Source organism: Pagrus major, chromosome 17, assembly GCF_040436345.1.
Source record: "Pagrus major chromosome 17, Pma_NU_1.0".
In the NCBI taxonomy this organism is placed as follows: domain Eukaryota; kingdom Metazoa; phylum Chordata; class Actinopteri; order Spariformes; family Sparidae; genus Pagrus; species Pagrus major.
In genome coordinates, this window is record NC_133231.1 from 21,483,472 (window position 1) to 21,499,587 (window position 16,116).

Consider the following 16,116-nt stretch of genomic DNA (forward strand, 5'->3'; position numbering starts at 1 on the left):
AAACATCAGATGACGCGTCAGAGAGTGAGGAAGAAAGTTTGCAAACGTGATGTAACACAACTTCATTTAATTTTTTTTCTGCCTGAGTCACATCAGATAGATTTTCATCTGCATTGAAGACAAGAACTCTTTGATTGAGGGAACCCAAGCAGCAGGTATTACATATTATGCATTAAATAGATTTGTACTACAATGGAGCTCTATGGCACAGAAGAACAAATTCTTCCAGGATTTGGCAACAGAGGCAATGATTGTTTTGTACGATAAATGCAGTGTTGATTTGGGTCTTTTCATTTATTAATTTAAAAAAAATATAGAATATTATCTGACTCTCCTTTCATTATGTGCGTTTTAAAATGACTAGTTTCTGCCAAATGCACCGGATTTCCTCACAATAAATAAAAGGCATACATCTCCCTTGCAATGAAATAAATCATTAATGTTTTTTCAGCTGTTTGAGCCCCATTGTTTTTGTATTTTACAGATTTCCACCAAAATATAACATGTTTTTTTGAAAGGAGCAGATCAATTTAAAGCTCATTTGTTGGATTTCTGACTTTGCCGTCTTCTAGAGGTAGTGACAAAACTGAAGCTGCGGCCGTCAGCGTCGCACAAGATGCATTTGATTACAGAGATACATACAGTAGTTACCATGTATTGATTATTGGCTCACCCCCAGTGGCAAGCAAATCAGTTCAGCTTTTTTGAGTGCTCGTCGAAGAAATCCCGAACAAATATTGACATAACTGCAATAATACATTAACTGCAGCTTATATTCTTTGAGCTATTATATACTTTTGATAGTGTTATTCCAGTTCTCGGATATATGCCCAAACACTAATCTCTACTTGTGTTCAGTGTCGTTCTGTCAAGTATTTTCAAACATAAATATTTTGTTAGAAGTCCCCCTTGACATGCCATCACTTATACGTTCACTGAAGGTTTGAACGCTGCATCAAAAGGAGACATAAAGAAACAAAATATTTCTTGAAAATCCTAGAATCCTTTGCCCTTTCCGGTCCATGTCCTCAATTTCCAACAACTTCCCCCTCTTCACTCCCACCAAAACCACGTCCTCTCCGTCTTTTTCCACTCGGCAGAAAGACAGGAGAGAGGGAAGATGATGTGTGACAGATGCCATATTTCGACTTTCTGTCAGAGAGATTAATATTGACACAGTGTGTTTCTTACCAGAGGCTTCTCAAGTGTGTGTGTTGGGCTTTGATTTCATTATCCTCTGCTCAGCCACTTTTTTCTTAAGAATCAGACAATAACAGATGTGGCGACTGAAATAGAGACACTGATGTTGGAGGGGCTGAGTGAACAAGTCATATTGCCGGGTGGGTCGGCCATCAGTCCTGTTTGCTGTGGAAGTGTAAACCCCCCAAGGATACCAGGAGCACAGAGACCCTTCAATTTTATCAACCCCTTCGGCTCGACGGCAGCATGAGCCGCAAGCGGCTGTACATAGTGTCGTAGTTGTTGCCTCACATATCTGTATGGAAATGTGTAACTAGTTAATTATTATTCTAATGTGGAAAGTACATTTACTCAAGTACAATTTTAAGGTACTTATTCTTTCATGTAATTTAATTTTTTCTACTATACTAAATATTGTACTTTTAACTCCTCGGCTGTAGTTAGTAAGTGCTTAGCGTATTTAGATTTCCTATTTAAGCATATAGAATATTATGCATCGCTCCAAGTTAAATATATAGTGCAACTGATACAAGATTTTTGAGGACAATATTGATATAAGAGAATTTCAAATCTGCTCATTATATATCTACCAGCAGTCTACTTTTTTATACAAACAAGCATTTGTGATCCCTTTAATTAGTCTTATTTAAACATTATAACCCAGATATGCACTGAGTGGGACATTTTATAGTTAAAAATTAAAGTTATTAAAGTCAGTCCTCTCTGGTGGACAAACTTGTTGTCACTGTTTCTAAATTACCTCTGACATATCTTTAGCATTTTTTACTGCAATTGTGATTGGTTGAACTGTACACTGATATGGCTCAACAGTAGGCTAATATCAGTTTATAGCTGATATATCGATCTAGTTCTGATATGATATAACTCAAATTAACTCCACTTTGACCAGTTATAACATCAAAAATCTGCTTATACATTTGTGCATTGGTAATTGGGGTTGCACTAAATATAAGTGGCTGATGTAGTATTGGCTAATAAAAGAGATAATTAATTATTCTAGGATAATATAACCATAGGATGTCACTTGGAACATGGTTCTGAAAGGGGATCAGTTCTTTAAAAATACGTTTATTTTAAAAATTAAGCTGCGGTTGTACATAAGTTTGGCAATGTTGAATTATTTTTTAAATGTATGAACAATGAAGGCTGTCTAAGTATTTGTTTCTTGTGGGAAAATAAACTGGTTAATCTAGAAAATGTGCCTTTATTGTCCCCCTTGTTGTTGTATTATCAGTATCAGTTATTGTGTTTATATCAGCTAATTGCAAACAGATCGCTGCATCTTTATCAGCAACAATAATCTAATCATTGACAAGAAAAAAGCACTGACAGGAGCCATTCTGCCTGCATTATGAGTACTTTTACTTTTGATACTTTCAGTTCATATTGCACTTTTACTCAAGTAAAACTTTGAAAGACTTTTACTTGTGATGGTCTACTTGTTTGTTGTTGGGTACTTCTTTCACAACTGAGAGTATCACAACTGGTAATATATACTTTAGCTTAAATGATGACTTTTTGTGATCTCTAAGGTAGCAATATCCCATTTTTTTAATGTTAGGATTAGCGAGGCGAGAATTATATTGTCAAATATCAAAATATCGCCAATGATTTCCGTACTTTCAGGTCAGCATCTGCCCACACCTGGACTGTGAAGGATAGGCTTTTGAATTAGAGCAGAAACCAAGTGTGGAGCCTATATTTCAGGAGTTATTCCTCTATCAGGTCCTCCAAAGTGCACCTCCCTTGTATCATCCTCCCTTGTTTAATTCCTTCCTTTCTTAATTGTCTTTTCAGGTCTGTTGGGCTTTATAGACGGACTCATAGATTCGGGAGAGTGTAATAAAATCTAATTGATTCAAATTTAATTCCTTTGTTGATTTGAGCAATCTACAAGTGCCTCCATGTCTGCGGGCTGAAGCTCACCGGCCTTCATCTCCAACTTGTAAGCCTCTGAGAACTTTTCTGATGCTTATCGAAACATTTCTGAGCTGGATACAAGTGATGGATCCTACAGCTTCCTGATTTTGTAATTTCAAAGCGTGGGGCTTGCTGTTAGTGGGAGAAATAAATCAATAGGCCTCTCTGGAGAGGAGTAGGTATAGCTTGTAGTCCTATGATATGAGAGAGGATCCGAAACAGGAAACAGAGCCGATGGAGGAGGAAATGGGGAGGAGCAAAGCAGCTCCAGCGCATAAACAAATAGAAAGCAAAGCAGGAGAGATAATGCAAGAAGGAGACAAGAGACCGACGGGGGAAACAGTTGTCGCCAGAGACTTTTATTGACTTTTTCCCCCCCTCCTCTTCCCACGTGACTACCAGATAAATTCACACACAGTGAGAGAGAGAGAGGGGTAGTGAGGGGAGAGAGAGAGAAATGAGAAAATAAATTACTCTGGAAAGATATGACGATAGGCTACACGCGGCTTTAAATCTAAAAGGGAATTCGCGACACACTCGACCAATTTGTCACTGTGCTTTTTGCCTCTTTTCATTTCTTTTTTGGTACTTTCCCCCCTATTATTTTTCACCCCCTCAATACCCCGATGCCCCTAATTTACCCCACTTTCCCCGTGTAGGCCTGTCCAATTCTTCTTCACTCCATGTTTTCCAAATGTATTCTTCAGGATCTATACATTGTGGAGCTGTCATGTGAGGATATAGGATCTTTGTCTTTTCTTTCTTTCTTTCTTTCTTTCTTTCTTTCTTTCTTTCTTTATGTCTTTCTTTCTTTCTTTCTTTCTTTCTTTCTTTCTTTCTTTCTTTCTTTCTCTTTCTTTCTTTCTTAACCTACCTGTCATAAAAGGTGTTTCCCTCATGTCCAAGTCTTTACGAGTCTGTTTGCAATTTATGACAAATCCATAAATCCATCCACCTGAGCTCCTCTTTCAATAGGTTTCCCTTCATCTGTAAGTACAATCAGATTTGTGCCTCCTCCTCCTCCTCCTCCTCCTCCTCCACTGCAAACATGGGTCTATCAAAATCTGAGAAAAAGGAGGAAATGAGATGCATCGTAAAAAGAAAAAAGGGAAAAAAAAGAATGAGGCCCACGGTAAAGGATGTCTGGAAAAGAGGTGGAAGAATGGAATGGAAAAGAGAAAAGAAAGAAAACGCAGACTTAAAGTATACCCCCCTCTCTTTTATTTAATTTAGACGCCAGGCGAAAATCGATCCTGCCATTCGATACGCAATCCGAATCAAGGCGAATTAAGCGGGCGGAAATTAACTCTGAAAATATTTTTGATGGAGTGGCTTGTAGTCTCTCGGCCAAATGGACTGCAAAGTGGAACAAATGACAGGGGCCTAGTGGTGGAGACAGCGCCGCTCCATCTTCCATTAGGCCGTAATGGGATAGGTCCAGCCCCCTAGCTCGACTCGGCTGCATTAATCAAAACAGCCGCTATATGAAGATTTATGGTTCTCCACTCCAGCGAAGCCGGAGCCGGAGCCAGTTCTCGGTGTGTATGTTTGAAGGAGGGGGTCGGGAGTCCCCCCCACTCTACCCTCCTACCTCCCTCTCCAGCCTCCCCCTCTCTCTCCCTCTCCCCTCTCTCCATCCATCCTATAGGCTTTGCCCCTACCTGTGGGCCTATACACAGCATGCGTGTCGCGCCTTTACGCACACGCACGCACCTTTAATCGAGAGACTGTGTAATCGCATCTTGTCATTTTTTGTCAACAGGCGTGTCAAGCGCTGATTCTGTTGTTGATATACCTGTAATAGCCAGTCTATATGCATATGAGCGTGGTGCTTAATCAAACATTATGTTAAGTGATGTGGTTGGAAGTAAAAAAGGCTGTAAATGACCTTCAGACAAATCAAGACAGTTTAAAACCAAAACCCATTCTCTCTTGTATATAATTACACTTTTATTAGTTTGATGCCTCCATGATTTGAAATGTCAATCAACCCATCTCCACAATGATGTGCCAACTCTGTCCGTCTGCCCTCCACACAACCCTGATCATGTGTTTTGTTGTTTCATAGTTTTTCTGTGTTTTCAAGAGCAACTTCTCCCCTCTGAATCTCCGAGCTGTATGGTTCGCCTGTTGTCACCTCTTCAGCCATCCAACATAACAACCAGCAGACAAACAAAATGGGCATCCTCTGGCGTTCAGCAGTGAGACTTTAGATTACAGCCCTGTATTGCTGCGGCTCCTCTCTCCATGGCAGCCTATTAGGAGTGTATAGCCCGGTGAGCAGGGCCGCTGCTGTGACGAGCCAAAGGGACAGACAGGGGGAGACAGTGTGACGGAGAAGAGTGTGGCGGCTCGGGTAGATTGGAGCTGGGATCCATCCAAAAAACTTCAGCCAAGTTTTGATGAGATGAGACTGATCGGACCCACTGCTGAGAGACCCCGCTTTACTTTCTTTCTCTCTCCCTCCCCTGTGTGCTTCTTACACAGGTGGAGGACGGATGAACTCCTCTATCTATTCACACACACACACACACACAGTTCTCTATTACCTAACTTTCAAAGCTCTTTCCTCCTTTAACCCCTGTATCTTGTCAGTGTTTTCCTCCATTATTTGTGTCCCCTCTCCTTCTCCTCCATCTAGCTCCCTATCTTATTCCACTTCACTCTCTATATTCCCCCATTCCCCATCCTCTGGCCTCTAACTCTCCCATGCGGATAAGCAAACCAGCATGGAGACATCTCTATATCCATCTATCTATCTCTCCTTTCCTTTTGCCCTCCCTCTCTTCCCCTTTTCCTTTCTTCTCCCCCTTTCCTCGCAAGCAAAGGGGAAGCTCGCTGCCAGTTTCAGTCTGCCAAAGGGTTTATTTAAATTAGAAACGCTTCAATCTCCTCACTCCCCCTCTTTCCTTTCTCTCTCTTTCTCTCTCTCTCTCTCTCTCTCTCTCCCCCCCCATTCGCTTTCTTGCCTCTTTCTCTCAGCTGAGGGTGACTCCCACCTTTTCCTTGCTGACAGCCTCTGGGGTCCCGTCAATGCCAGACAACTTTGTTTTGTAGATGGAAGTGGTGGAAAGCGGGGTTGGAAGGAGAGAGGAAACGAGGGAGAGGAAAAGTAGAGGTGGGAGAGTGGGAGTTGGAGAGGGGTCAGGGGAGACCTGTTAGTCAGTGTACTTTAGTTCCTTCTTCCTCTCACGGCTCATTCCACCCAGATTAGGACCTGTAAATGGCTTTAGGGTGCCTCACCTGGCTTTGGAGCTCGCCTTCTCACAGGAATACTAGCAAACTATTACCTTTTACTCTCTCATTATCACACACTCACATCTATCTTGTTAAAGGTCTCTCCCCCTCCTGCTTTTGATTATTTTGCATCATTTCTTCCCATTCTTTCACACTTTTAGTCCCTTAATTATGTCGACATAACTCCTCCACTGTTTCTGTGACTTGGAAGGGTCGGTCATCACACCTAATCATCTCCTCTGTTAACAGTGACCCATCTCCCACGATAATCCTTCTATCCTCCCTCCTCGGGCTCTAATCCCCCTCATACCCCTCCTCCTCAGCCATTAACACACAATTATTTTGGGGGGCCGACACGGGCGAGGGGGAGGAAACGAGGTGTGGAGAACACAGAGAGACTGTGTCTCTAATGGCTGAGTGACACCAGACGAGCTCATAGATCATGGAGATTATTAATACCACTGTTAAACACCCCATTCAAGGGCCGCCAGCATCCGCACATGCAGACACACACAACCAAAATATGCGCACACTCACACATACTCCCCCATCATATCTCATTCCCAGCAAACATCTTCATATGAGCTGTCATTCATGCTTGGTGAATCGGCATCAATTTCATTTGAGTCATTTAAACAATGCCGGGTGCTCATTACAGCATGAGGTTGAGGGGTAGAATCAGATTTACAATTACAACTCTCATTGGCAGCGTAGGCTATTATTCACGAGGTCGTTTCCTTATGATTCGCCTTCTGCAATATTTCTAATGACGGTAATTCCAGGTTTGATCCGATTATCGTGCATACAGTGAGGTGAGAGATTCTCTGTGACTTGCCGGTAATGACCAGGGAAATGTGGCCTTTATATGGCAGTGGGGGCCCATCGAGGGAGAGGAGATTGAAAGGCAAGCAGGGAGGTTGTGCGTGCGTGTGTGTGGGTGTGTGTGCACGCGTGCATCAATGACCTGTCCGTTTAACCGTTGGGGTTCTGGGGAGATGGCAGGGGGAGCCCGGCGTCCCCGGAGAGCAGGGTCTGGGGAAATCACACTCTCACTTTCACCAAACAACCTGGAGGCTGCATGGCAGCTGGCAGCAGCCAATACACACACTCCCACTCCCCATATCCTAGTTTATATGCAAAGAGACTCCTAAACACACTGGATCTGTGATGTATGGCCTGCATAAAAAATCTGAATTCAGTGAGAATCACACATCAAGCTCCTTTACAAGCAGCTGCATGATCTGTTAGTCAAATGTGTTAGAGAAAGGAATCGAATCTGTTACTGATCACATTTATTGTGCATTTTGAGGATCACTTTTTGTGACTTCCAGAATTTGTATATTGCATTAAAGAAACCAGCCAATAACAGATGGAGTCAAAGCAGGGGTGTAAAAGCATACTTTAGTGTTTGTCTGCTCCATTAGCTGATCTCAGGTCTCCCTGTGAGCTCAGCTAGTGCCAGCTCATTGATTCCTTAACTAATCACTCTAATTAAAATGCCTTTTATTCATTCAATGGTTTACATGGCAGTCTACTACTTGCATTTAAGAATCAATCGCCACAATATACAGAAATTTATCTCAACAATTTCAGTGGATTTTGAGAAAGATCTACATTTGTACAGATGCACCCTTTTTCAGCATCTCACACTTCAATTAAGCAAGATGATACTGGTTTGAGCAAGTTCAAGACCTTACAATACATGCAGCTACCAAGCTGACTGCTCCTTAAAATACTTTGTCACCTGGGGAAATTGGTTTCCTGTTTATGCTCCATGTTATAAATCGGTCTCTTTGTCTATGAGTGATTCAGGCAGAAAGAATGTACACCCTCATTATCTGGAGAAATTAGAATAGTGCAGTCATTAAATAATTAAAAAATACTGCCAAAGACGTATACATTGTCTCAAGCTGTCTCATGTTGATGGATGTCTGTTTATGACTCGTTCCGCCTTAGAAATTCCTACAACATTTCTTTCCTGATAATATATCAATTTATCAGCAGAGATTTTTATGTTAATTTCCTCCCCCTCTCCTCCTTCCCCCCCTAAAAATAAAGTATCTCACTCCTCCCAAACGATCTCGAACTAATTAAGCACGCGTTAATTAAAAATTCGAGAGAGGATAAACGTGGTGGGATTGTTATGGAAACGTTGAAGTTAATCAAGCTTTCAAATTATTGATAACATCCTTAGAACAGTGATCGATCGGGAAGACATTAAGTGGCAAAATAAAGCAGCCGCGCTCAGATCTGATGGGTGCGCGGAGCAATGTGCAAAAACAATTAGGCCCATAATACATAATATTAGTCCGCGTGACAAATAGGATATCTTTTGTGTCGTCTCAAAACTTGGCTGCGTGCACGTGCGTGTCCGTGGCTCGTGCGTGGGTGGAGAGCGAGAGAGAGGGGAGGGGTCTCTTTATCACACAAACGCCATTAATCAAATGTGTGCGTTCAAATTGCATTGTGAACTCCAAGAGACCGAGATATTGACGTCTGTTGATATGAATATTTCCCCTCTTTGCACGGGTTTGCGCCCATTTTAAAAGCAGCGTGCTCTCCCCCCTCCTCCTCCTCCTCCTCCTCATGTGTTTACATGTTTCTCCCCTGCCTGCACGTCTGTTTACGCCGGTGTCAGAGCCTGTGTGGCATGTACTTACAAGGCGCTTCATCATCCCACCAGCGATAGGAGCAATTCACCCATAAAGTGGGTCTTTCGCCCATAAATAATATTCAAGTCGCTCTATTGTTAAGTGAAAAGTTGACTGGTGTTTGATTTTTTTTCTCTCTCTCTCTCTCTTTTTTTTTTTCTTCTTCTTCTTTTCCGCGGCGACCTCGGGTTAGGACTCATACATCACGGGATGACAGCTATAGAAAGGCCCTAAATTAGCAACTAAATCGAATATTGATCAGCTATGTGCGGCCCTGCGAGTCGCGCCTCCTTGCCGTTTTTTTCCTGAGAGAAAGAGAGAGGAGAGAGGAGGAGGAGGAGGCGGTGGGGGAGTAAGGGGGAGGAGGAGTGGGGGGGTGAAAACGAGAGATAGAGGGGGAGAGGAGGGGGGGCGGTGAAAGGTGCTTCTCTCTCCTCTCTTTCTCTCTCTGTTTGAGTTTAAGTGTTTGTGTGTGTGTGTGTGTGTGTGTGTGTGTGCGTGCGTGCGTGTGCGTGTGTTTTATCGCTTTGGACTCTCAGTAGAAGCATCTGTCTTGAGATTGAATTCTTATTTTTTATATGTATATATATATTCAGTTCTTGCATTTATAAACAAATAAGGCACCGACATAATACTAATTCATTTCATGCTGTAGATGTCCATCCATCAAGGTTGCAACCTTCATATCTGCCCCCTTTTCCACGTCAAGTATTGCTCCTCATTGTTTACATAAAGTTCAAATGAAGTCCCTCATTACCCACTCGCCTATTGGCTCCTGTTTATGGATCATTGACTGTGTTGGCGCTGTTGCATCGACTTCCCCCTTATCCCCGCTGCTGCTGCCGCTGCTGGGACGAGTGGGCGGGCGGTGTTTTTCGGCGGCGCGCACATGATCCAGCAGCGGGGACGCGTTTGATGAAACGATCAAGAGCTCGCTCTCTCTCCCTCTCTCCCGGGAAGTGTTGTGTGTCCGGGGCGGCGATGAACCAAGCCCAAGGCCGGGGGGGGAGTGGGTGGTCAAGGTTGCGCCGGGTCAGTGAGATTAGCCCCGGCGTGCTCTATAACAAAGGGCCGATCGTCAGGTGCCGCCGAGTCTGGATCAAAGTATCGGGTGTAGGACAAGTGGGGCGTAAGACAGGGATGAGCTGAGGATTACAGCGGGCTAATTGGAGAGGATGCTTTCAGTCCATTAATGGGTGCTCAAATACAGGCCAAGGTTTCGTAGTTGTTGTTGTTTTCTCGCTGAATTCAATTATAGGCTACTTTTAGGGGTTATGTTATTCCAAATATTATGGGAAATATGTATGCAATGGTGGACGAAGCACTGAAGAAAAAGTTGCAATAGCATGCTGTAAAAATACTCTGATATAAGTAAAAGTCCTGCATGTTAAAGTGTGAAACTATTACTGTACCATATTTGTAACTGTTTTGTATTTTTCTTCTTCTTTTTTCTTTTCTTTTCTTTTCTTTTCTTTCCTTTTTCTTTTTCTTTTCTGGGGCTTATGCATGATTGTATGTTGCAGCATGTCCATGTCAAATACATAAACTAAACTAAGCTATCATCAGCAAAATGTACATGAAGTATCAGAATTAGAAGTACTCATGATGTAGAATAGCCCTTTTATTATTAATTTATTTTATTGTGTACTATATTGATGGATTGCTGTCATTGGTGTTTTAGCTGGTCATGGTGGGACTTACTGTATGTTAACTGCTTTACACTGTTGGACAGATTCATAATTTAAGATGATAACATATTCAGTTTGAAATATATCAATCCACTACATTTATTAAAAAATACATGTAGTGCAATTTGCCTCTGAAAGTATAAAGTATCATACAATGGAAACACAGTAAGTAAAGTACAAGTACAAAATTGTTTTTTTTAATATTTTTTTGTTGATAACTTGAGAAAACGTACCTAGTTATCTCCACTAACTACTGCTAAAAGGCAGTTATGGAATATAACTAAGTACATTTACTCAAGTAATGTATTTAAGTACAATTTTGAGATACTTGTACTTTGCTTTAGTATTTCCATTTTCTGCTACTTACACTTCCACTCCACAACATTTGGGAGCCAAATATTGTACTTTTACTCCACTACCTTTGTTTAATAACTTTAGTTACTTGTTACTTTTCAGATTGGCTGCATCTGAGCTGATTTAAATTTTGAATTCATGAGATAAAATGATCAGAAAAATGTTGAAAATTGGATACAATATAAGCATGATAATCAGTCACCCCACAGTACACAGTACATACACGTAAATATTTATATAATGTACTTTTACTTGTACTTTTGATACTTACATACATTTAATTTCAGATACTTTAAGATGAAGGATACTTTTACTCAATTACTATTCATATGAGCAACTTTCACTTTTACCAAAGTAATATTTTAGCATGATATCTTTACTTTTACTCAAGTATCACTTTTGGGTACAAATTAACTGTGTTCCTTTATATCATACATCTCTTCTTATGTCCTCACCTTTGAACCTATTAAAAATACCCATAGTTATGTGCATCACACTCACACAGCATCATCACTGGCTGGCTTGTCACCATGATGCAACATGATGTGTTCACTTCTCTGTCTATGGTGCTGAATGTGCCGGGGCCAGAGTGGACACATGTTCGCTGTCCAAGGTGCTGGAATCACCCTGAGCTTCACTTTGAGTCAATGAAGAGCCTACCAAACTCCATTCATAATTACATGATTTATGTGTCAATAAAATAGATAGTATATTTAGATAGTATGTGTTAATAAAATAACAAATATAAACAAACCAAAAACTACAATTCATCCTGACGGGGTCACTGTTGTTTGGCACAGGGCTTCCCAAGCTTTGTCATATCAACAACCACCCAAATAAGCGCACACTCTCACTTGTCACCCAGTCTCAGGGGATTTTGTGTCATGACATGCTTCAATACAGTCTGTATAAGCATAATTGTGCTTTGCTATAGTACTTTCTCATTGTGATAACGTTGATTGAGTAAAATAACAGTGAAATTAAGCTGCTTTAAGTGCTGCAGAAGCTCTCCTGCTTGACAGTACAATTATACTGAACCATTATTAAGTATCCTAATCGAGCAGGAAGACAGAGAGCTACAGAGTGAGGCAGAAGTTTGTCGGAGAGACAACATGCGCCCCTCCCTCCCTTCCTCCCCTCCTCCTTCACGCGCCTCTCGGGCTACTCGCAGCTCTTCAGAACTCTGCTCGAGGACATTCCGGGAACCATCTGTTTCCGGCAGAGCACCGGGCGTGGGGCATGCAGGAAGCGAGGCTCGCAAATTTGCGAGGAAAGGTGGTTGTCTGCCAATGCACTTCATGTTGTGAAATATCGCCCTCCCCCCCTCCTCCGCTTGAATTCCTATCTGTGATGTCGTGCACTTAACAGGAGAAATGAAGTGTTGCAGAAGACAACAGCAACCGAGTTACTCTGCACGAGGAGAGAGTGTCAAATTAGTGCACTTTGTAGAGATATATTGCCGATGAAGGGACTGGGAAACTGGTTGTGGTACAGATGAGTAGAGAGGTACCTATTCACACCACCATGATTCACTAGTAATGGCAGTTGGGGCTGGACCACAACAGGTGTTCAGGCAAATGTGTGTGTGTTTGTGTGTGACAGAGTTGGTGTCAAGATGAATTAGCAGAGAGACAAACTAATCTCCACCTCTCTGACGAAAAGTGCCTTTAGCATTCACAGCAGAGACTGTGATACTGTACTGTGGAGAGGATGTGATCTTTCCATCTCTCTACTCTATCACTTCTTGTTGTAATCTAATTTAAATCAGATGAATTCTGCCTCGTGGCTCGCTCCTTAATTTTGGTTTAAACTATAAATATATATCTGAAAGAGTATTGCCATTAGCAGGGTGACACTGTTGGTGGATTTGGGGCAGATCCAGAAATAACAATGAGGTCTCCACTTGCTCCCACTTTAGGGGGCATGCTTCTTCCTACCCCTGCGAAGGTGAGATGATGGGGCCTGAAGATGCATCACCTGAGAACAAAGGAACCTGCAGACATTTCACAGTGAGTGGAAAGTGTTGACAGGATTATGGCCTGAGGCCACAAAGAATGTGTGAGCAGGACATCGTCTTTCTATATTACACAAATGCTTTTCCCTGTTGTATTTACTGCCCGTTCATGATATTAATTCCCACGTATAATGGATGGCTGTGTGTGACTGTATTATTATGCAAGGTAAGGCAAGTTTATTTATATAGCACAATTCAGGCACAAGGCAACTGAAAGTGCTTTACAGCGGCATACAATTACATTAAAAGAAAATACATTAAAAACAAGTAGGAAGACATCACCAAACATTAAAACAAGTTAAGAAGTAGGAAAATAAGCTAGGTAAGCTAAGTAAAATAGGTTCAAAAGAAACAAGACTGAAGAATAAAAGTCACAGTGCGGATCGAAGCCTTAAATTTGCTTCAATAAAAGGCAGTGGCAAAAAAAAGGTCTTCAGCCTTGATTTAAAAGAGGTGAGAGTTGGAGCGGACCTGCAGTTTTCTGGGAGCAGCAGATCAGAAATGTATTTTGGCCCTAAACCATTCAGTGCCTTATAAACCAACAGCAGGATTTTGAAATCTATTCTTTGACAGACAGGAAGCCAGTGTAAAGATCTGAGAACTGGAGTGATGTGATCTACTTTTTTGGTCCTTGTTATGACTCGAGCAGCAGCGTTCTGAATCAGCTGCAGCTGTCTGATGGATTTTTTAGAGAGTCCTGTAAAGACACCGTTACAGTTAAGTTTTTCCAAATCCTGCTGAGACATAAGTCCTTTAAGCCTTGATATATTCTTAAGGTGATAGCAGGCTGACTTTGTAATTGCCTTATTGTGTCTGCTGAAATTCAGGTCTGAGTCCATGACTACACCAAGATTTCTGGCTTGGTTTGTAGTTTTCAGCATTACAGATTGAAGCTGAGCAGAAACTCAGCTGCACACAGGCAGTATTCTGGTTCGACACTAGAAATTTTAAAAACTTTTTCCAGAAAAAGAAGAGAGGGTTGCACTCCGGAATATGTCCTTTAATGAGTTCACTTAATCTTGTGTCCAGCCGTACACAAAACGTTTTAAAGGAGACCAATTTTCTTTCCTTCAGTGTGTTATATTGGTTCTTGTGCTTGTAAAAGGTCATCAAAGTTGAAATGTCTGCAAGACCGGAAGCTCTTCTCTCCCACAGAAAACACTGCTCCTGAAACGCCTCGTCAGTCTTTAATTCTGTGACTTCTTGACATCACACTTCGTCACCATGTCACACATTTGCCTAATTTATACCTATATTCACGGTAAAAGTTTAAGCTAACTGGAAGCTGAAAACACGACAGAGCCTGAAAACTGATGCTTTTTTAGCATTTAAGCAGGTAAACCTATTCTGGTAAAAACCAAAAATGAAAATATGAACTTGAAAATGAACATAATATGCATCATTAAAGCCATCCGGCCTTCATCAGTGTGTACAAATACAGGGATACAATCTTTTTTTAACAATGTCATGATTTAGTGATTGTGATGATAATATTCACCTACAACTTTCTGTGATTCCATTCTGGGTGAAGTCATAGTGATTCATTCATCTGGTAACTTACCTGGTACCCTTAAAAAGATTTTATCCCTGCATCTGTACACACTGATGAAGGCTGGATGGTCAAAAACATTTTGTGTACTACTGGAGACATGATTAAGTAAACTCATTAAGACTTGAATGGGACCCTCTCTTCTTTATCTGGAAAAAGTTTTTAAAATTTCTACCATGTCAAACAAGATTACTGTCTGTGTGCATTTTACAAAAACAGTCACACACAGCCCTCCATTACATGTGGGAATTAATATGGATACATGTATCTAGAGTAATGTACAGACCTGTTCACACAAATAAAAGCGCAGTGGTGGTATGTAACTAAATACATTTACTTTGAGTTAATTATACTTACATTGTCACGGGTATGGTGAGGACCCAAAAGCAGCACAGGCAGACAGGATATCAGTCGGTAATGACTTTTATTTATCACCGGAGTCTTAAACAGTATATACAGTGATGAGGAGAAAAGTCTTTGCTCACAGTGATCTGCGAGATCAGTGAAGGAGTGAGTCTGGTGTTGCTGACTGAAGGCAAAGCCGGCAACAGGTGGATTACCTAGCAGGCAGACAGGTCCAGTGGTGGGCTGTGTAGCCGCAGAGCCGAGCAGGTGTGTAACCAAGAGGGGATAGGCGAAACTCGTGGTCGAAGACAGAAGGCTGAGGTAATATCCAGGAGATCGGTCAGGCAGGATAGTCAGAGGCAAGCAGGGTCGGAACCGGGAGATCAGGCAGAAAATCGCTGGAGAGTCTGGTGCAAGCATCTAGAACAATCTGGCAATGAGTGAGAGTGGAGCTGGAGCTTAAATGCAGCCAGAGCAGAGCAGAGAGCACAGGTGAGTGGAGTTGGCTTGATGAGAGGGGTGTGTCTGATTGGCAGATTGAAGCAGGCACGTGCAGAGTGGTGAGGCAGAGCTGAACTGTGACATACATAATACTTGAGTATTTCTATTTTATGCAACCGTATACTTCACATCCACATCTCAGAGGCAAATTTGATCCTTTTTACTCCGCTGCATTTGTCTGAGAGCTTTAGTGACTGGTTTAGTGACTTTTAAAATGAGTGACCTAAAATGAGTTGGGAATGAGACTCAAAAATCAGCTTTCTTACAAAGTGGACCTTTAAAGTATACACAATTGCTGTTAACATTTACATCATTTTACTTCAGTAAGGTTTTGAATGCAGGACTTCTACTTCTACTAGTGGAGTATTTTCACTGTGCATTATTGTTACTTTTACCAAAGCAAAGAATACTTTCACCAGTGTGACAGCGACAAAAATAATTTCAACAGCTGCAATTTAAGTATAAAGGATACTTTTTTGCAGTTATTAATTTCCAGCATGTTTGGCTTTTGTCTGAGCTTACACACTACAGGATTCAGACAAAGTAGCATAAACTAATTACGGAATACATTTCAACCTTTAAATTACTTGATCACAATTACAAACACTGCCACAAAGGTGTATCATGTTATATACA